General features: G+C 44.9%; 1 long non-coding RNA gene across 1 annotated transcript; it reads right to left on the bottom strand.

Moving 5' to 3' along the window:
* Window positions 1-3,857: 3,857 nt before the first annotated feature.
* On the bottom strand, window positions 3,858-14,484 carry LOC149356263 (uncharacterized). Its single transcript, XR_016291629.1, has 3 exons — window positions 14,435-14,484; window positions 13,273-13,346; window positions 3,858-3,919 (listed from the first exon to the last, which is right to left on the bottom strand). It is a non-coding gene; the product is annotated as an uncharacterized LOC149356263 (long non-coding RNA).
* Window positions 14,485-23,201: the final 8,717 nt, after the last annotated feature.

Genomic DNA, 23,201 nt, shown 5'->3' with positions numbered 1-23,201 from the left:
TTCGGACCCGGAATCTCTGGAAGGGCCAGCTTAATCGATATATTACCGTTTCCTGCATTCCACCCTATTCCGGTGACTTCATCATTCGCATCTTCATTTTAACTTAGTGCGTTCAGAACTTCGTGCCGCTGAAAATGCGGTGCCATTATCGGCGTCGTGGTCGTCCTCCACCATGGGAGAATAACCCACGAAAAATCCCCACAGAAGCAACGTAGAAGGCGGATTGACCGCCTACTTCTCCCAGACTTGCGGCTTCATCAAACATTCCCATATTATTGTCTGTAAACTACGCACTGCGGAAGGTGCCAATTAAATTAAGTATTGGTATCCAGAGAGTGCTTGGGAAGAGGAACCTCGGTCGCTTAAGTCCCAGAGGTGACATCTCCTGCCCTCGCAGGGCAGCGGTCATCGATTAACTATCGCAGAACTGCGCCAAGATTGGTACGAGGACTTCGAGGTATCTATGAATGTTAGGTTGAGAATGGCCGACACTGCATATTTGAGATTTAACCCATTAAAGCTATTGGGTCTTACCCTAAAGACAGATCGTAAGTGTCCTCTCCAGTTTTTGAAATGTTTGATGAGTGTCTCGCGGCTGGCTAGATAGAATTTGCAGCTGCAAGAATATTCCTTTGAGGTCGAACATCAGTGAGGCAGAGAACACATGAACGCTGACGCGCTGAGCCTCCGAGCCACCGTGTAAGCTGTAGGCGATTTCGCCCCTGTAATTGACCCGGCCGAGTTGTGCGAGGAGCATCGTACAGATCTTGACCTCAAGCGAATCATCGAAAGCCTAGAGGAAAAACCGCCTGACTCTAGACAATTGGGCTACTTCATTCAAAATGACAGAACCCTGTGCCGGCGGAAGCGGCGAAAGAGGAAATGGCAGAACAGAGGCAAATTCTTGGAAAACGGTCGTCATACCCAGGCCGTGGAGAGAAGAGGTTTTTCGTGCTTTTCACTCTGCGCTCTGCGCCGGCCGTTTTGGCCTAGCGAAGAATCGCAAGCGAGTGGAACGCTTCTGCTTCTGGAGTGGCATGTGACAGGGCGTTAGGGAATACTGCGCAAAGTGCCATTCCGGTCTAAAGAGAAAAACTCCCAAGGGTCACAGGCCAGCGCCGATTCAGACGTTCGCTGAGGTTTCAGATCCCTTCGAGCGGATAAGTATGGACGTAGTCAGCCCGTTGTCCAGGCCTACTTCCAGAACCAGGTGCATACTAGAATTTGTAGATCACCTTTGGAAATAGCCGGAAGCGGTTGCAATTCCAGTTCAAAATGCAGCAAGGTTGCGCAAGCGTTTGGCGAACAGATCCTGCTCCTACATGGACCTCCAAGGCAACTTTGAACAGACCGAGAGACGAACTTCGTGTCGCAGCAAACGAGGCTAGTATGCAAGCTGAGTAACATAAATAAGAAGCAGACAACACCATAGTATCCTGCTTGCAGAAGCACAGTGGAGCGGCTCCAGGTTCCTGTCGCTTATTGTCTCGCGCGACCAGCGTGACAGGGATTTGTGGCTCCCTTATGCAATGTTTGCAGATAATTCTGTAGCGCAATAAAGTATAGTCGACACGCCATTCTTCCTCCTATGCAATAGCGACCGAGACGGGAAGTACCAGAGAGTACTTCCGGTGAAGGAACATCCACAAGGGCAATCGCAAGAGACACATTAATGAAAGCGGCGAAGGAAAGGTCAGTGACGCATGATCGCGATGTCAGGGACGCGCTGTTCCATGTGGAGGACAGCGTGCATACATTGATAACTTAGGACGTTAAACCCCATAAACCAACACTGAGAACTGCCAACGGCAGACAGGGTTAGCCAGACAGCTCCAGACGAAGTGGAGAGGCCCATGTCAGGTTGTCGAGCAGCTTTCTCCAGTAACCTTAAAAATCCGAAACGTGACCCGGCACGTGATCACGATGCATGCAAATCGCTCAGCTCAGTACTCACCAAAAGAGCGATGTGAAAGCCAGGATTTAGACGGACATGGCTCTGAAATGGGACGCGCAGATAATTGGCAGGAATTGTCCTCTCCTGCATTTTTCCGGCAGGTGCGAGGTGTTATCGCACGAATGCCCCCTGATTTGCATCATGCATTGCTGGAAAGCGAAGCGCGCAAGGTTGCCGAGCCGGTGGCACATGGGGAGGCTCTTGCCACAAGCACCGCCGAATCGCAAACCACACAAAGGGGCACAGACCTACCCGGTAAAACTTGCGAATGCCGTTAGCAGCTAAAAAAGCAGAGAGTTACACTGGACTGATGGCATCTACCAAGTGGAGCCGGGAAGTTGTTATAGCTCTGCATTATATTTCAACTGATAATAATGTTCACGGATATGAGCTAAGACACTGGAGTTGGCAGTTATGTCTTTGTTTCCACGAAATAGTGCCTTCACAGATGAGGCTACACTGTTCGGTAACATACTTCGCTTCTTTCCGCTATGTCTTTGTTTTTATTTTGTACCGTGATCGGGCTGAATGTTGGAGCTACTTTGTAAGTATGGCAATGTTTATGCCGTTAGGTCGGCACTAAAGGGAGGTGCTTTGGCACTGTTTTCGAGCGGCTATCTGTGCCAATGTTCAGTGCAGCATTGTGACAAGTCCAGTTGTGACTGCCGGAGCGTGGTGTGCGAAGATTCGATGTGGAGTGAAAGTGTGCTTTCGGACCCATCGTACTGCTGCGACCCTATTTAAAGCGGCATCAGTATATGTCCATTAAATGTTCGAAGAACATTTTTTTTCTGAGATTGAGTGAGTGCGACAGTGCACTGCCGCGTCTCCGGAGGACCGCCATCACCGGCCTCATCTTCCCTTTGTGGGACCCCAGAGGCGCTCAACAAAAGAGTGTATGGCGCTAGTAATCGTTGGGTGTCAGGGGCCAGTGGCTCATCAGGGGTCTGAAGACCGTCGGCCTGGCCTTCATCTTTATTCCCGTGCCAGCAATCATTAAACTGGTCAAGCGTACTCCGCAAGAGCGACAGCGGCTGCGGACGGAGGAGAAAAAGGCCCAAGCCTTGGGAAAATGCCGGGGAAGACGAGGACTGCCGCTGGCGCTGAGGCTCAGAGGAGAGGGAGAGGCTTCATCCTGGAAGGAAGAATCGCTCGAATGGACAGAAAAAGATGTAGAAAAAGCAGCCAGTTGGGTGGCGAGCAGGGCCCAGGACGACACCCCTGGGAGTCGCTCCTCAGGCGCTCGAGGCGCTTGAGGAGCCCAAGCCACCAGACAGAAGCTGAGCCTGAGCGAACGAACAAGGTGAACTTCACAATCCCTCCGTTGCTTCTGAAAAAGCGGCATGTAATCTTCCCCCCCCCCCAGCTTCAGCATCATGTAGTCTTTGCCATGCAATTCTTGAATATGTGCGTTTTGTTCCACCAGAGCCTAGCAGGGTCTCCTTGCCTCTCCCGTGTGGACCCGCGCAGTATGTGGTGTCCCGCGCACTGTGTGGGGTCGTCAAAGCATTAGCGTTTATTTTTGAGTCTAGAACACCACCTTGCCTCCAGTAACCGATGCAGCAAACTCTTCACAGATGATTTCCCTATTGGAAAAAAAGGCAATGATGTAAATATTGGAAACCAACACTGGAAACCTTGGTGGATTATGGTAATGGAAAATGCGTTGGAATGACTGGGCATGTTGGAATGACTGGGCATGTTGGAATGACTGGGCAGGTTGGAATGACTGGGCATGGTGGAATGACTGGGAGATGTTGGGGCAGGGGCCATGCAGCAATGTTATGTCTGTCGCAATGAGACAGCAAATTTCAAAATAGATGAAGCTCCTACAGCCAGTTTTATTTTGTGTTCATGCTCCTCTTGCTCTTCTTTAGCCACTTGTAAATGCAGCTGGGCCCCATGAAACAGCCTTGTTGATGTACCACCGGTGCATGAGGGCTTGGGAAAACTGGGCGATGCACTCTGCAGAAAAGATTGAAATGAAAGAATTAGGATCCACAAGTTTTTATTCTTGCCAGTATTAGAGTGCTAAAAAAGTAAACTCCGTATTGTGGCCACAGGAATAAAGTGAGCCTAAATCAAGAACTACTGAAGCTATTCGCACTCAAAAAGAAAAATAATTTGAGGTTCTTATTCAATATATCATATGCTCGTCATTAAGTACCATCATCAGCAGCATAACTAGCACCACTGCAAGACAAAGGCCTCTCCTATATCCCTAAACATAAGCCTGACGTGTGCCATAATGAGCAAAATAAAAAAGCCATCGTTTTTTGTCCTCTGAAGGCTTTTAGTGGGGTATTAATAAGAGGGACAATATAAAGGTAACATCAGAAGGGTGACTGCAGTAGCACAGCTGAGATGTCGCAGACGATACACTACGAAAAGAGGCATACAATCCATTGATACATCAGTTGCAAAAAATAAAAACAGCAGCAACAAAGAAAAGGTAAAACAAACCATTGTCAATGCTCCAAGCGATATCACTTATTTCCATAATTTTGAGGGACCACATGCAATGAAAATGTGGTGAGGTAGAGTCACAAGCGAAGGCTATTCTGTTCTCGATTTAATTATTACTAACTCTATGCAGCTGAATGCTTTTTCTGGTGTTTTATCTTGTTTTGTTAGTGACCATCTTCCTGTGTTTGCTTGCATTGAGAACGCTAGTACAATAGGAAGTAAGTCCACATCAATCACATACCAAGCTATTACAGAATCATCATTGAAATCCTTTAGGGATGCGCTCATGAAAGTATATTGGAGTAAGATAGCTGAACTTCATGATGCAAATGTTGCCTATAATACGTTTGTCCATTGCTTTAAACAGATATATCACGACTGCTTTCCTCTTGTAACACGCGTGAAAAGTCGCAGAATCCGCAAGCCATGGGTAACGCCAGAGATTCGCGGAGAAATACAAATGAAAGACAAGCTGTACAGAAAATTTTTGAGCAGCCGGAAGGTTGAGGACCTTGCGGTATTTAAGAAATATAGGAACAAATTGACTAAAAAACTGCGGTCTGCACGAACAGCCTATCACGTGTCACTTCTAGATGTTAAGAATGCTCGAAATGGTGTACTATGGTCGAGATTAAATACACTTCTGCAGCGGGACAGTTCACGCACTGCATTAACAAAATTAAATATTGATGGAAAGGAAGTTTCTGGCGTCGAGCTGGCTAATGTATTCAATACTTTTTTAACGAGCTTGGCTACCCGTGCTATAACACGTGCTGCCGGATCTGACGCTTGCAAATATGTTCGAATTCAGAATGATGAAACAATTTTTCTGCACCCAGTCACGGTAGTCGAAGTAGTGTCGGTGATAACAAATCTTAACAATAGCAGTAGCTGTGACATTGATGATATCCAAATACGGCCAGTCAAGCATGTAGTTGACATAATTGCTCACATCTTTAACATCTGTTTAGAAACTGCAGTTTTTACGAAAAAAATGCAATTAGCAAAAGTTGTTGTTCTTTACAAAAAAGGAGATCGCAACGCCCTCGCCAACTACAGACCAATCTCTATTTTGCCAGTGTTTTCGAAAGCATTTGAGAAAATGCTGCATCTAAGAATGTCAAATTTCATCCATAAATTTAACTTGCTAACACCATTTCAGTTTGGCTTCTGCAAAAGCAAATCCACTGAACTTGCATTACTCCAACAAAAGGAATATATAATAAAGCAACTTGAAAACAAATCTATTGTCATTGGTGTATTTGTGGACTTCTCAAAGGCTTTTGACCTGGTAAATCATAAAATCTTACTAAATAAATTACACTACTATAGTATCCGAGGAAAAGCGCTCTCATTGTTGAGTTCTTATTTGTCGTTTAGACAGCAAGTGGTGTACATAAATGGTATACAGTCTGAACCGAAGCCGCTCTTCTACGGTGTCCCCCAAGGCAGTACGCTAGGGCCTCTACTCTTCAATATTTACCGAAACGATATTGTCAACATTAGCGATAATACAAAGTTTTCCATCTATGCAGACGATACGAGCGTATTTTTTTCGGGTGAAAATGTTCATGAACTTATCAAACAACGTAATGCCACAATGCCTCTTGAGGTCTGGTCTGCAGTTAACCTGATGCAAATAAATGAGAGTAAGACCAAAGCTGTCATATTTAGGCCGAAAAATAAAGTTATCCCACTGCACGAGAATATTATATTAAACTCGCGGGCTGTAGAAATTGTTGAGCAGTTTAAATGCCTTGGGGTCATATTTTCTGCCACTGTGTCATGGGATTATCATGTCAATTATATCTTGAAAAAAATAGCTCAAATCACTGGTGTTATAGGCCGTCTAAAATACATACTTCCCACAAAAACTAAGATGCTGGTATACAATTCAATATTCAACTCGCATTTAAACTATTGCCAGTTGGTGTGGGGCACTACAACATTCACTAACCTTGAACGTATTCATTTAATGCAAAAAAGATATCTCCGAAATGCATATAATTTACCGTTCCGACATCCCAGTGCAGCTTTCTTTTGTCATTCCAGAGTTATTAAAGCACATAATCTTTATAAATATCGCCTCAGTGTTACTTTTAAAACAGAAATCAAGAAGAATGTAACAAATCTTAAAAATTTTGCAGAACTAAGGAAAAAAGAATCAGTCTATCCAACAAGACGTGGCGAAGAATGGACAGTGCCAACACCTCGACTAAATCTTGGTAGGGAATGCCTTCAGTACACACTTCCATCTCTTCTAAATAGGTATATCCACATTAACCTCGATTTGTTTTCTTTTTCACGTCATGAACTACATAATTTGTTTTTGCATAACATTGTTTAAGTTTCATTATGTATACATATTGCTGTTTCGTGTATTCTCCAGTGCTTCCTTGATGTGCTTGTTTTTTAAAATTGTATAAACTCTTGTGTTGCCTCCCTGTCAATAATAAGGATTGTAGACTCGTCAAGCTGCCCAAGGGCAGCTTTTTTCTACGATTCCTCAATCTGTAGTGCTAGATGGGAAATAAACTTTGATTTGATTTATTCTTCAATGGGAACAGGAAAAATTTCTTGATTTAGTTGTGATGGCATCCTGGTCTGAAGCGGGGCAGCAACATTTAACATTAAGTTGTGGAAAAGTATTGTAGAGTATATGGAACACACCTAAACGAGCGTTTCCCCTTTTATGCAGTGATGTCTGGTGGTCAAATGAGATGACTGATTACACATATGCTGTACCAAGTGTCGCTGTTGGATTAAAGGGAGTTGGTGGCGTAGCATCAAACAGTTTGGTGCAAAATTGAAAGAGCTAGGGAATACTTCAGTTTGGAATCAATAAAATTTTTATGCATAAACTGCGCAGCATGGCAAGAGCACACAGATCATGACATCTCCTGATAAACCCGAGTGCAGCATGTATCGTGACATGCTCCAAGTATGTGGGGCTGCATCTGGTTAAGGTTTCTCGATACCATTAACCCTAGAGGTGGGAAAGGAGGTCAATACGTTGTGACAAAACAATGCAGACAAGACAAGGACAACGAAGGAATAAATATGATGGCATGAGTGCTGACTATCGCCAATGTGTATTGGAAACCACGTCAAAATATATACACTGTGGCCTAAAAAAACAACGAACAAAGGGCACTTTGTGTCAACCACATTGCATGAGTGTAAAACAAAACAAAAACTGACAAAGAAGCATTTAAGAGCATGAACTCTTCCTTAGGAAGCGATAAAGAAGGTGTGCTAACACAGTGATTGCGTTTTTTTTTTAAATTTCAGTGGCCTCGATTATCTCACGCACAAACTTTTCTGTGTCTGTCAGGCAAAATGCAGAACATGAATTCCGGTTCACAGCGTTTAGGATCTGGAAAACAATTGCAATTGCGACAGTGAATCATCAAAGTTCTCCCGCAAGCTTTGTTCACATCGTCGTGGTGGTCTTTTAAACCTCTCAGTGACACACTTGCCTGTTTTCCCAATGTAAACATAGCCGCATTTCAAGGCGTTCGAACACACTATGTCTTCTGTGCAGTGCACGAAGAGACTCTGATGGATAATCTCGGTTGACTACAGGTAGTGAAACTTCATAGGGTTAGAAAAACAATATCGACGCCAACTCGACTGCCTATTTAACCGGTGCGACCAATTGTGGATGTAGGGAAAGGTACGTACAAACTTCCTTTTGGGAGTTACAGTCTCGACGGGGGCACAAAAAGAATGTTTCAACTTCTGCTTAAAGCAATCGGCTAAAGACACTGACAAAGGTTCTGAATATCCAGTAAAGGACAAACGGCATATGAGCTGGGCAAAACTGGATGTCATGGCAATCAAACAGGATTTCATTAAGGAATTTTTGAAGCAAAGGTTAGTGACACCTCTTGACCAGCTTAGACTGAACCGAAGAAAATGGTAAAAGTAGCTTGTTTTCCCTTGGCTCGTAAGCCCAACAAGTGTAACCACCCAAGATTGAGATCCAATAAATGTGATGACATATTATCCTCTATAATTTCAGTGGTGATTCAAAGTGGACTGAGGCTTTGACTGAACTCCTCTCTCACCTTAGACAATGCTTCGTCAGGATTGGAGATCCTGCAATAAGCCACGTAACAGCGGCGCTAATAGTTTTTTTTTGCAAAAACAAGCTATTCTGAAATGTAATAAAGGTGGACTGAAGGTATGAGCTTAAAAGTGCGACAAAATTATTCACCAAAACGCCTGAGACGTTTGGAATGCCACTGCTCCATTTAGGTTAATGAATTCTTCAACACATTATTGATCCTGATTGAGGGATGGCGTAATATAAATCCTTATGTCAACATAGCACCCCATGAAACTGGTGCGAGAGTTATTGTGTAGAAACTGCGTTACTTTCTCTGCAGATCTTACACGAGAGGAGTCATCAATGCTCAGCAACTCAATTTTATGTCGCAAAGAGAAGGCGATTTGTTTCTGACAGGTTCCATTCTCTTAAACTACAACCCTCAAGGAGCAGTCACCTTTATGGGTCTTTGCGGTAAAGAAGATAGCTGGACAATTTTTCTTACTGAAGTTGATGGCATTAGCCTGATGGTTAAACTCTAGATTGTTAATGTTTCTTGGCACTGGACTTTGCTTTTAACAAATCAGATAGTAAGTGGCACTCAAATTCAGAATACACTGCATCTGTGGCCTTGGACTGAAAGGCGCCTTTCGATACGACCACAAAACCACCGTTTATCAGCAGTTGAAAGCAAGAGGGCCCACCCTCTTAAATACGACACAGTTCGGCCTGTGGGCAAGTTCCTAAAGAGGGTTCAAACCGTGACACTGCATCAAAACATCCCGAAACACACCTGTCACACTCAGGTCTGTGCGTGGAAAAGGCAACTCGTCAAACCATGGCAAGCATCTCCACAATAGTTCTCTTCGGAGGAACGGAAAATTTTGGTCCATAAGCACTTCAAGGACCAGACGAGGCAGCGACTCCAAGCTGAAGGTGCGCACCTTGTTGTCAAACTCTTGTGCCTGAAAACAAGCCAGGGAGTGGCTGGTTGACGGTGTCACGCACCGTTGACCAGGTGAAAGCCATCTGGAATGCCACTTTGCAGCCACTTTGCGCTCACTAGCCCGGAGCAGAGAAGCCAAGGCACGAGTGTCTGAAAACAAGGTGCACAATGTCGACACTGAGTTGCTGCCTCGTCTGCTGCTTGAAGCATATACGGGCCAAAATTTGCCATTGTTCCTTCGAAGAGGACTATTCTGGAGCTGTTTGCCATACTTTGACGTCTTGCCTTCCTGTGCCTGGACCTGAGCGTGACAGGTGTGTTTCAGGGGGCGTTGGTTGATGGGGTGTCGTGGTTTGAACCATGCCAGGAACTTGCCCGCAGGCTGAACTGTAACGGGTTTAAGACGGTGGGCCCTATCGCATTCAACTGCTGATAAAGAAGGTGGTTTTGTGGTCATGTCTAAAGGCGTCTTTCTGTCCAAGGCAACGGAGGCAGTTAATTCTGAGTTCAAGTGTCACACAACAGCTGATTTGTTAATAGCAATGTCCAGAGCCAAGAAACTATGTAATAATCTAAAGTTGAACCATCTGGCTAATGTATCAACTTCAGCAAGAAACTAGCAGAGGTGCCAATGAGAGGTCAAAAGACCACCGTTACGATGTGAACAAAGCTAGCAGGGGGAATCTGATGTTTCATTGTCGCGACTGCGATCGTTTGCCACATCCTTTATGCTGTGAGGCGTAATTTCTTGTGCTGCATTGTGCTAGACAGACACAGAAAAGTTTGTGCATGAGATGATCGAGGCCACTGAAATTGTAGAAAAAACGCAATCAATGTGTTAACACACCTTCTTTATCGCTCCCTAAGAAAGAGTTCATGCTCTTAAATGCTTCATATTCAACTTTCGTTTTGTTTTTGACAGATCCAAAGTGAATGTTACAAGGCGCCCTTTCTTCATTCTTTTTTTAGGCCACAGTGTATATATTTTGATGTGCTTTCCAATAAACATTCTTGAAAGTCAGCACTCGCACCGTCGCATTCCTTCCTCATCTTTCTCTTCTTTGCGCTGTTTTGACACGATGAATTACAAACAAGCCCATTCATCTGTCTTGCAAAAGTCAATACAGTCAGAGTAGCTGAGATAGTTGGGGCATCCTTCAGAATAATGCAGTCATAAAGACAAGGTTGGGACATAAAGACAAAGACTGTTATTGAATGGCTAATATTAATGTACTTTAGTAATGTGCTTGGTTTGGTTTATGGGGGTTTAACATCCCAAAGTGACTCAGGATGAGGGACGCCTTATGATTTTGCATATTGATATGCTGGGCTTCATAAGAGAAGAAGTACAATAGTTTTTTAAGGCCAGCCGTAGAACAGGAAGCAATGAATCTACACTAATATCAAAGAATGAAGGCTCAAGCATGAGAGTGTAGCTAAAAGGTTATAATGACAAACATGAAAAGCTTTGGAGAAATTCAAGTCGATGACACTTGCCTAAAATAAAGAATCTAAATTTGGGAGAAAATCTGTTGTGAATTCAAAAAGTTGGATTGCACATTAGTAAAGAGAATGGGAGCCGTGATGGCTGGTATAGAAATATTAGTTTGAATTATGGTGGCAAGTAATATGCGGACTCATTTCGTGCTCTAACAGTTCATGCAAAATGCACATCAATAAAATAGGAGAACAGTTTGGGTATCAGAACAGTTTCCAGCCTTAATTATTGACAGGTCAGCTTCAGGTTGTCAGGGATAGAACCAAGAGGTTTGGATTGGCTAACAATTATTGGTAAAATCTGTCTTCAGATATCCTCAGTAGTTTAAAGTATGTCAGAAGGCTTCTCACACAGCCCTCAGGTACTCGAAAGCTTGTGCTTATCAATGACTTTCGAGACATGATGAGAAGCAATGGTTAATGCAGTGAAATGGGTAACAAATAACTGATTTTTCTCAAGAAAGTGCCCATGGAATATGCTGTCAAACAAATTCCCAAGGATCCTTCAATTAAGCCCAAAATGACAGTTTATGGGTAGCCACTTTGTTATAACCATCACATACAAAAAAAGAGACACCAGAAGCCCTCCTTATTCACTGAAAACAAGGGAGAATTATGAGACATCATTCCGGCACACAAAATCACACGGATGAAGAGAGTAGACTCCATGGACACCATATTTCAACTGAGGTTTATTCCACAACACAGGCTTTTTATGTGCAAAGGGGTACTAGTGATCCCTGGGGCTGAAAAGTATTTCCGTCACCAGATAACAATTATTCAGGACGGCAAAAACCAAAACACAAAAAAAAACATAGGGGTAAAGGTATCTTGCCACTCACATTAAACACATCGGCACGCCTATGCATCACCTACCTGGCTGACCCAACAAACATATTTGCCTCCAGATAATCTATTTCTTTTTCTGGAGCGCTGCAGAAGGGCTGCTGAAGTAATTCTCTTTTTCAACAGAGATACAAAAGGCTTAAAAAATTTCCCAGCCCTTTCAAGTGCTAAACTTGCACAAGGCATGTGTTTCTTTCAAAAACGCCTTGCATGCTCGCTTGTGCGAGCAAAGGCGAATGTGCTCAGCTAAATGACCTCTGCCACTTAATGAATCAGCTGTCCTGCAATGTTCAAGCAAGCGTTCATTGATGCAAGCCTCGTCTGTCTAATGTAATGTTTGCCACAGGCAAGGAGGATGCTGTACACCATGTCAACCTCATGTTTAACCAGGGGTTTGGTGTGCTTAGTTTTGTAGGCAGGCTTTTTCGTAACGTCATTTATCAGGTGGCACATGCATCCCAGCTTTCCCAAGCTGAAAATACGACATGTACATCGTGTTTGTCACTGGCCTTCTTGAGGCGGTGTGACACCTGATGGCAATAGGGCACAATGACAGGTCACTGTTGCGAATGTGCGTTGTCTTCCGGCTTGCGCTGCCCAGCACACTTCATCTCTCGAACCTGGCTTTCTACCACTAAGGCTACAATTTCTCCTGTGAAAACTGCCTGCTCCAGTCTCCTTACTTGCGCATTGATGCTGTCACAGAGTCGTGACAGCGTCAATGCCGAAGTAAGGCGACTGGAGCAGGCAGGCAGAAAAAGAAATAGATTATCTCAACGCAAATGTGTGTTGGGTCAGCCAGGTAGGCAATGTTTAGTCACGCCAATGCATTCAACTTGAGTGACGAGCTAACCTTACGCCTATGTTTTTGTTTTTGCAACATTGAATAATTGTTACCTGGTCGAGGAAACACTTTTCAGCCACAGGGGTCACTAGTACCACTTTGCATGTAAAAAGCTCATGTTGTGGAATCAACCTCAGTTGAAGTATGGGGTCTATGGAGTCTACTCTCTTCGTTCATGTGTTTTTGTACACTGGAATGATGTCTCATAATTCTACCCAGAACCAATTAGCTCAGCTCTCCATGCTTAGCAAAAACAAGGCAGCAGTAATGAAACCAGTTCTCATGTGTGCACTTTTCCTTTTACATCTGTGACCTGCGATGAGTGGCATAAAAACACATATTTAAGTTAACACACATGCATCATAATGTTAATATTCGTAGTCAAATAGTATCACATAATGCAGCCAAAAACATGCAGACATTTCGCACTTCATGCATAGAATGAATGCAACGGTTAAAAGACGAGCAATATTGAATGTAAAACTTCAAATGGCCTGCAACCGGCCCATTGTGACAGCCAACTAATATTACTCATATAAACATGTAAACATATCAGGCCAGAGCTATCCAAACTGCTCCAAGCAGTAGCATTAAGGAAAAGAGCAATGAAAGTAAGAGAACATTTCATGGCAACCACAAGAACAAAGCACAATGCAGTAACAACTTACAACACAGCTTTTGACTTCATCTGGTGGCCACAAAATCCATGCCATTGACTCGGACTGGAAGACAGATGTGCCACCTGCGGATACCAATTTCCCATTATCACTATGGACAGGAGTACAAAAACAAGCATGCGAACTCGGTCCAACAGTGAATATCACATGAATGTAAAAAGATCAGGAAAAATATACTTGCCCAAGTATACGCCTCAATACAAAGGAAAACTACCCTGTTTAAAATGCATCAGTTCCCCTAGCACTAGTAAAGGAATCTTGCTATGAGCAAAACAAATCTGCGTTCGAAAGCGTAGATAAACATCGTAATAACTGAGACAATTATTGCGTCACTTGTTTTCCTCAGAAACCAATTTTCAAACAGCAGAGTGATCGAAATGCAAGATCCTATACTCTGGGTGGCCAGAAACGCTATCGGTATCATAAAAAAAAAAAAAAATATTCACATACTCATTTAAAAACTAGATCCTGACGGCCGGAAATTAACTTTCGTTGGTAACTGCAACCTGAGACAGTGCTTTCTTTATAGTGGGGTTTGAATTCAGATGCGGAAAATGGGCACTGATCGTATTGGAGGGTTCCGGATTAATTTAGACCACCTAGAATTTCTTAACGTGAGCTGACATCGCACAGCACAGGGGCATTCTTTTTTTCATTTCACCTAAATCGAAATGCGGCTACTGCCATCAGGATCGACCCCACGACCTAAGGTTCAACAGTCTAGGGCCAAGCAAAAACCGCGGCGAATAAAAAGTGTTTCAATCCCCCTCAAAGTGCTAACGCTATCTTGAAAGACAATCATACATTTTACGCACAGCCAAAGTGCCGGTCCTTGAAACGTGCGCGGTGGTGTGAACAAGCATGGGCAGAAACGCGTAGAACGAGGCATATACGAGGACAAATCTGTGCTCAACAAGAAACAAAACGCGCAAACATGCGCATACCAAAATCATGCAAAGCTAGCGCACGCACGGTCGCATCCCCTTCGCCAAAACAAGTACCGACAGCGACAATTCTTGGCAGAGCAACTCACCGCGGCGACAACAAAAGCGCCTTAAACGCTTTTTATAGCATTGAACACGAATACTGCAGCAGTACGACAGGTCACCGTTCAAGCATTATATGCTTCGGATAATGCACGAGTACTGCTTACCTTTTCAGATGATTGCGTAGTCGTGCAGAACGCTGTTTGCCTTCGTGTCACGGGCACTACACCAACCAGTGAGATTTCAGCACGAGTGCTACGTAGCCGGCACTCTCTACCACGTAGTCACACAGAAGAAAATATTCCGGGCCTTATTTGGAACATTACCACCGCGACACTGCCCGCGCGTCTTTGTGCCTGGACACCCATCCTGGACTACACAAAGAAGCGCACAGACTGAAAAGTTAGAGAGACCAGAAAAATGACACTTTGCCTCGAATAGGCTACGTCGACAGCACTGCGCGATTGTGCACCCTTGAGCAAGAAGAAACACACGCAAACCACAACACAGTTCACGACGGCTCACAATCCAAGTCGCGAATTGTAGCAATCGCCGAAGCTCGACGCACGCGACGCAGCACCCGAACCGCCATGAATGCAGCCATGAGGACTATACAGAAAAACAGCTACCGGCAGCCACCTGGCGGTGACAACCAGTTTCTATTTCGGTTTCGTTGTGAAAAAGCTTGTATCCTACTTTTTACTTTATTTTTGTTATTTTTATTGGGTATTCAGCCGTACCGGCATCCGCAGAAATTGCAGCGATTGCGAGCAATTACGACTGGTGTAAACGCGCGAATTAACGACCTGTTGCTTGCGCTGCGGTTGAAAAATGCATGACTTCTCACGGCATGCAGTATCGCTTGCTGCTTTGCTCATTCACGAAATTACATGCCGATTTCTGTTTGAATGGGGAAGTTTTTTTTTATATTGATGGGAGATCAGCAAGGCTAACAAAGTACCCAACGTAGCAGTCGTAGAGAGTAGGTTGTCGTAAAAACATGGTGACGCTGTTTGATCGGCAGCACGACGTGCGAGGCGGCAGCGTTGAAACGCGCGTCAAGAGAACAACCTCCATGGTATATGCTTTCTTGAGACTACAGTGAAGGTGTGCATTTTCTATAGTGGAGTTCTCTCATCCAACGTGAAAACCAAATCAATTCTTAGTATGAAATATGCTGTGTAATTTCTCATATTGTGTTTATATATATCTGCATTTCTGTTTTGAAAAACAGTGTTGTACTGGTAATTGTGTACCAAGGTGCATCTATAAGAGTGCTGTAATCAGCCTTGTCGAAATATTCTGTGTATATATTTGTATTCGTAACCATTCTACAAAGAAGCTGTGTGGCCAGCTATGTGGTTAACAATTTGTAATTGAATCAGTAATGTCTTGAAATGCACGCTCAATAAAATTTTCTGAATGAAATTGAGTGTTCGGATTCAGGCATGCAGGGCTCTGCAAACCTGCAATTTATTATTTTGTGAACAATGAAGTTAAACTTTTTCTCAAATATTTTGCTAATGATAATCTAAGCCCAAGTATATAAGTCGTTACTTTTTAAAAAAATTTTCTGAAACTGTCAAGTCAACAAATGCACGTGTAAAAAAGAGAAATTTGTCTTGCAGTTTTTATTCTAACAGCATAAAGTGCCAAGTGTACAGTCTTTGTCAAAAGTAACCAGGCTGCATGGTTTGCTTCTAGCTTGTATAGTGGAGCCCTTGTGTTATTCCTAAGGATCAAAACGTTTTGGAAGGTAATAAGACCCTCAGTCCTTACCTTTAGCTACCATTCCAGCTTTAGGGAAGCTGTGAGGGATCCACTGTACGAGCTAGAAGCAAACCACGCAGCCTGGTTACTTTTGACAAAGACTGTACGTTTGATGGATTTGACCCACTGAGATTGTTAGTGCATTGATGAGTTTCATTTTGTCAACCATATAGGCACATGCATGCAGTATCTGCTGCCCAGCATCGGCCATTCAAATACAGCCATGGTTTGTGCCATGCCAAACAAGTAGGTACAGTCGTGAGTAAAAAAGATTAGCACACATGACGGAACACCAGAGCGCCGGAATGACAACGCCTGGCACTGCGGGTGGCGGAGAGGCTGATAACGGGAGTGCCGGGCCGTTCCCATTCTACAGTATTAAGGGGGTCTGCCACGGACAGTAAAATTACTGCGGACTGCCACGGACAGCAAATTAGCGGACTGCCACGGACAGCAAAACTGCTGACTAAAAGCAGCGCTATCATATATTGTTCCCGCGAGTTCCTTTTGACAAACCATCGCGGACATAAAAAAACAGTAATAAAAAGAAGCCATCTGTGCTCATGATAACCGAGCCAAAATAAATTCCGCAAGCACAGTCACGTAGGGTCGGCACTTCAACGCTCGGGCGGTGCACGCTTGATAAAGCTTACTTCCTGCCGCCTCCCCCCCCCCCCCCCCCCCCTAGGCTGCAAACATGGAAACGGCCCGTTAGGCAGTTCTGCCTACCGCAGCGCCGCGTGGTGAGATATACGAATTCTGATCGCCAGTGATCTGTGCTAATATTTTTTGCTCGCGACTGTACACATCCATAGGCTCCCACCGTGGTTTCCACATAGTCCAGTGTTGCCTGCCAGGCCCACCGAGATAATCACGATGGATACCACCAAGCCCATCCCGTCCCATCGTGTTCACTGAAGTGTCCAGCGTGGTTTCCATTCAGCCCAATATTGTTTACTGAAAGTGCCAGTGCAGCCACCACAATTTCCACTCAATCCAGGGTGGCCCAAAGTCGCCATTAGTGCATCCAACATCTCTCCCATTCGCTCCAACAGCACCCAGCGTGGAAACCAACACTTCCAATCAGCCCACCGTTTTCTCCAACATGGAAACCAACACTTCCATTCGGCCCACCGTTTTCTCGAACGTGACTTTTGCTGGAATTTTCAACAGGGTTCTTATTAATGGGAAAGCATTACTAGGCTATGTCGGCGGGTTTGCGTCCGCGAAACGTGTCGGCAGAATCTGCGGGGCACAACAAAGAGATATCGTTTAAAGAGTGATTGTGATCGAAAGGGGATCATGTGAGGATGCGGGGCAAGAAAATTGGTGCCGATCGGATAATTAGTTAATTACTTAAAGCCAAAAAGCAGACGAAAAGTGTGCGCTGTCGGGCCGGGGTGGTGCGAAATTTTGATCGCTGGAAGTGGGGTTGACGTGGGGGCGTCAGTGACGCCTCCACATGCCCGGAAAAGTGGGCAGTGCCAACGCGCGGCGCGAAATTTGCACGTCCGTAATGAATAGCGTGGTGACACGATGGGGGCTTTGGAGCTAATCGAAGTCTACTCAGTAATAAATGATAGAAAGGCCTGTAGTAAATGAAGATAAATTCCGGTGCATTAGAGTGAATTAAGGGGAAATAATTATAAATTAAGGTGGATTAATGTGGCTGTAATGTCACTTAATTATACACTGGAATGAGTAAAGGTGAATTAGAGCAAATCGATTGAGAATTAGTAATGAATAAGTTGGAATTAAATTAATAAACTCCGAATAATCAAATTAAGTGCGAATTAAATGAAATATTTATTTATTTATTTGTGACGTTGAATATGCCGCGCGGCATAAAACGTGGTGTTAGTCACGAAAGGTAGAATAAGTTACAGAAATGCATGAAGCCCGGTTGCGTGTAAAAAGTCACATAAGCTTCGGGCATAAATGTTTTTAGTTACCCACACGTTCAAACTAGAGTCATTGTTTGCAGACAGTCCTGCCTCTTGAAGAACTCGAGCGCGCACCAGTGAAGTTCCGGGACATGTCCACAGTAGGTTGTGGACATTGGTGTCGGAAGCGGGTGCCTCGCAGTGAGGGCATTTTTGCGGCGCAGGAATCTTGTCACTTTTCCACTGGTTGCGAACAGCAGCCGTAAGGGCCACTCCGACACGCAGCCGCCTCAGAGACCTCCTCCACCCGTGATAGGTTAGGGGGAAGGGGGTAGGTACATGGGGGAATAAGAGCACGTGTACGCTGCCTGAGGGAGGCTGAAGATGTTAGATGTGTCAGAAGTGGATCTGGTGGCAAAGAGGCAGGCGGAGTTTGTGGAGTGTCAGTCTCACGAGATATGTCAGGTGCGATGCTGTGGACATCTGTGCGAGCTTGAACCCACTGAATGCGTATAGGCACCGGGTAAGATTTACAAGCAGCATGTATGGCATGTATGGCGAGGCATGAATTGCTCGACAAAGCTGGAAAGACATGCCAAGTGATGCCATAGTCTTGAGGATGGCTGCGTGGAGAATGTTATCGTAGGCCTTTGTGATGTCTGTTGCCAGGACTGTGCGAACGAGACGGCTGTGAGGTGAGCGACGTATCACATCGTTGGCAAAGCGGTCAAGACCATCCTCAGCGCCGTATCCTGGTCGTAAATCTATTTGAGCAGACGAATATTTCTGGTGATGGTCGAGCCACCAAGAGATTCGAGTGGCAAGCAGTTTTTCATAGAGTTTACAAATTGTTGGGGTTAGAGAAATCGGTCGTAGGGCTCCAAGAGTTGTGGGTGGTTTTCCGGGCTTTGGTATCGGAACAACCACTGAATGTTTCCAATCGGATGGCATTTCACTGGATGTCCAGATTTGGTTAAAAATTTTGAGAAGTGCAGTCAATGCTTCACCTTCCAGGTTCCGGAATAAGGCATAAGGTACACCGTCATGACCAGGTGCAGTGTTAGGGCGGATGTCTTCAATGGCAGCTATAAGCTCAGCCATGGTGAACGGGCAGGTGATCTCATCCTCTGCCTCATGTTTGGGACTGACTGGAACAGGCGCAGGTGAGCAATCATAATTTGGAAAGAACTGAAGGGCAGCTTGCGAAGCGGATTCCTCTGGAGAAAGACGAAGTGTAAGGCGAGTACTCTCGGCATAGTCTTTGACGGACGGCTTGCGATCCATTGCATGAAACACACGCCACAATTGGCGGTTGCCGAGAGGGGTATTGAGTTGAGAACACCACTCTGTCCAGCGCTTGTGCAGAAGGTGTTTAGAATAGCGACGGGCCTTAGCTGTGACTCTATGAAGTTCCGTTCGTGCGTGTTGATCTGACGGATGGTGAGTGACGTATACGTCCAGCTGCTTGCGCCTTGCCCAGAGATCAAGCAGGTGAAAGTCAGGATTTGGTTGGTCTTCGTTGATAGTAGAAGAACTTGTGTACTGAGTTAAGACAAGCATGAATGTAGAAAGGGCCGAGGCAGGAGTTATTGAGAGGAGGCGACCATCCATACGGAGACTGTCCCAAGAAGTGACATGGATCTTGCGGCGAATTTTACGTAATGTACTTCAGACAAAGTCAATTAGAATAGGGGAGTGATCACTGCCCCAGGTGTCTGCTTCGCAAGACCAGTGAGGATTGCCGGGACCCAGCCACCAGGTAAGGTCCGGAGTTGATGGAGGAGCACGTGGTCGGGTATAATTAGAGGAGTTGTTCAAAAGTGTAAAGGACTGGTCGAAAAACGTGTCGTAAATCTGATCTCCCCGTTTAGAGTTATGAGTGTATCCCCAGGCTATATGTGGGCCATTAAAATCTCCTCCAACTAATATGGGTACACCTAGGTAGGAGGTGCGTAGATGTGTAAGCCATCCAAAGTTGAGTAGAGAGTTTTGTGGCCGACCATAAAAAGAGACCAATGATACTGGAGTACGCTGTGGCTTAGTGATAATGGCAATTACTTCTTGACGGGTATTGCACCAACGAGATAGGTCGACGGGAGAATGTGGTGTCGAACAATGAACATATATAGCTGCTTTTCCAGGAACAAGACCACTTCGGCGGTCGGGTATTGATGGACAGTGATATGCACAATAACCAGACAGAGGAAGGATGGCATTATGTTCCTGTAGAAGGAAAGCCCAGGCAGAGAGTTTGCCATCTTGAATACGCAGCTTCAATTCAGGGAGCTTATTAGTAAGACCCCGACAGTTCCATTGTAGCACATGGGAAGTAGCTTTAGTGGCCATTCGCTTGCAAAACAGATGCAATCATCTGAGGCAGTTGCTGCAGTAGGGTAATCAGGGCTGGCATTGAAGTTGTAGTTGCAGATTGCTCGGGTTGTTCATATTTTGAGCTTGAAGGTTGAGGCACTTGGCAGACAGGCGCAACTGGGGGTAGACGCGGACGTTGTAGTAGGAGAGAGCGACGTCGGCATAGCTGGTCAAGTTGTTGGCGAATGCTGGCGATCGCATCATCGATGGCAGAGATCTCATCAGACATAGAGGGGTTTAGCGGAGGAAATTCGTCTTCCTTTTTCCACTTGTTACGGGAACCTGGCTTTAAAACAGAGGCACAGGAAGGGCGGATACTAGAAGGTGAGAGCAACGATGCTGGCGGTTTTTCAGTATCATCCTCATATGTGTCTGCCGACAGAGCATCAAAACGGGTGGAGATCTTTACTCCAGGCTGAGTAGGCGCAGCAACCGGACGACGTTTCTTTCGAGGACATTTAGAATAAGTGATGTCGTGGTCGTTTGTCTTACAAAAAGGGCACGTGAATGAGGGAACGCCATCCGCTGGTGGTTTGGGCAGAGTGTCTTGCGATGCAGGGCAGAACTTTTTGATGTGGCCTTGTCGCAGGCACCGATAACAGAAGACTGGTGCAGGACGGAAAGGCTTCGGATGAACGATTCGTCCATTATAGAAGAATCGGGTGGGAAGTTCTAACGGCCCCGCAAGCAGGAGAAGAAATGTGCCTCGGTTTCCTAGTCGGCGGGCATTAAGCACTGAATGGGTGTCGGAGTACAGATCCGTCATCACTTCCTTCGGAGGCGCATTAGGTTCCAGGTCATAAATGACACACCTTTGCAAGCCGGGTCCAGATGCTAGATAGGCGTGCACAGGTACATACTGTGACTCGCTGATATATAATTTGTCAATATGACAGATCTTTTCAGCATCGGCAAGAGACGCTACTTGAGCAGTGATGGAGATGGAGGGACGATGGTAAATAAAACCGCGGTACCCTGACACGCCCAGTGCACGGTCAATGAGCTGCTGCACCGATCTTGCAGGAACTGACGTTATGTCGTATTGCAAGGTAGGCTTAATATGCACTCGGAAGGAGCGATTAAGTTCAGGCAGTGAATATTTCGATGCTGTCATCTTTGAAGGGGTAGGATCGCTTGGAGTGGCCTTTACCTTTTTCGGAGCTGGTTCAAAGCTGGTATCAGAGACAGTCCGCGCAGGAGTGGGAAGGAGTGGTGTAGGGGTAGGCACAGGAGTAGGCAATGCGGTAGGGGTGAACGATGATTCGTCCCCTGCAGGTGAAGACGCTGACTTGAGTAGTGACGAAATACCGGGTGCAGGAGGAGTTGAGGTGCTGAGGATACATCCTTGAGGTGGAAGGGTAGGCGAAACAGCAGACGCATTAATAGCAGGATGTGTCCTTTCCATGTCATAATTACTGTTCATGTCCGTTGGCCAGGCTGAGGTAGGCCTGCGCGCTTCACAAAAGGAACGTAGGCATTGTGAAGGCAGTGTCGGAGGGTCCGTCCCGAGATCTTGTGGCGTTCTTGGGATCTTCAGGCAGCGTGAAGAGGTGACGCTGTGGCCGGGAAGATAAACACAGCACAAAAAAAGCTCAGAAGTAGCCAATCGGTACAGACAGGGCGACCGCCCAATTTGGACTTCATCCTCTTCCAATTAAATGAAATAATTGTGTATTATCTGTTGAAATTGCGAATGCAGTGAATTAGGCGCTATGGAATAAAATAACTGTGGAATAAATGTGAATTAATTATACAATTAGGTCAATTAACTATGGTTTAATGAATTATATGATTCGATTCTCAGACGCGACGATACAATCGACATAGTGGGAAACAGGCATTACTCCCATGCGGTTTCCGCAGTGCCCTCTAACGTTCTTTATTTACTTATTTGTTTTCATTTATTTCTCCGTACTGCAGCACTAATATGCCTTATGTCAGAAGTGGCTTTAAAGAGTAGAAAATGTACATAGGGGTTTAAAAAAGAGCGGCAAGCACAAATTAAGTTTTAGAAGGTAGATTAATGCACGGACGAAAAGGAAAAATAAAAACAACAGCCAATAATGACCTGGATTATGTATCTTGGATGACGGATGCGAAACTTCGGGGTGGACGTGAGGGATTAGACCAAGGTAATGAATTGCAGTGTTGAAATGTGCGAAGGAAAGAAACTGACTTTTTACATGTCAGAGTGTGCTTTGGAGGGTGTCAAGTTTAAGTCATGATGTCTTCTCGTTATAATGCAGGCGGAAGTTTAATAGAGTTGTCGTTTGAAAGAATTTAATGATCCAACGCGGCGACATGACGAGCGCGGGCTAAGCTTCAAAGACAAAAAGTGCAAGAGGGAGAAAAGTCGTGGTCATACCGATGCCGTACGAGTCGCACAGCTTTTTTTCGGGAATGCTTTTAAATTGGTAATATATTATTGCCTTGCGGGCTCCAAGATACGGATGAATAATCAAATGCTGGACGTATTTAATATGAACAGATTAGCAACTTGGTGACCTTGACAGAATGGGCTGGCGTATCCCATAGGGAACTTTATATTTTTGTGCCTTCAAACTGATGTAATGAATGTGATTGGACCATTTCATGTTATGCGCAAAAATGACACCAAGGTACCTACTCTGAGAGCCTTATCAACGGCACGGCCTTTGAAAGAGTAACTAAAAAGGGATGTGGGGAAGGTTTGTTGCAGAACGACATCACGAATGTTTTATCTAAATTATTTTTATTTCCAAGGTAATGCAGCAGTTTCTAAACTTAAAACATTGCTCTTGGAGGCGATAATGATCTGTAAAACTGTTAACTTTAAATAAAACGCTGTAATCAGCTTACATCAAATGTTTGAAGAAATGTTGGATGCAAATTACTGATGTGTATTATGGTTTATGGAATTTAACGCCCCCAA

The sequence above is a fragment of the Amblyomma mixtum genome, chromosome 3, assembly GCF_055824585.1.
Source record: "Amblyomma mixtum isolate Tamu chromosome 3, ASM5582458v1, whole genome shotgun sequence".
Taxonomy (NCBI): domain Eukaryota; kingdom Metazoa; phylum Arthropoda; class Arachnida; order Ixodida; family Ixodidae; genus Amblyomma; species Amblyomma mixtum.
Note: the sequence above shows the minus strand (reverse complement) of the source record. Positions and strands in the feature narration are given on the sequence as shown.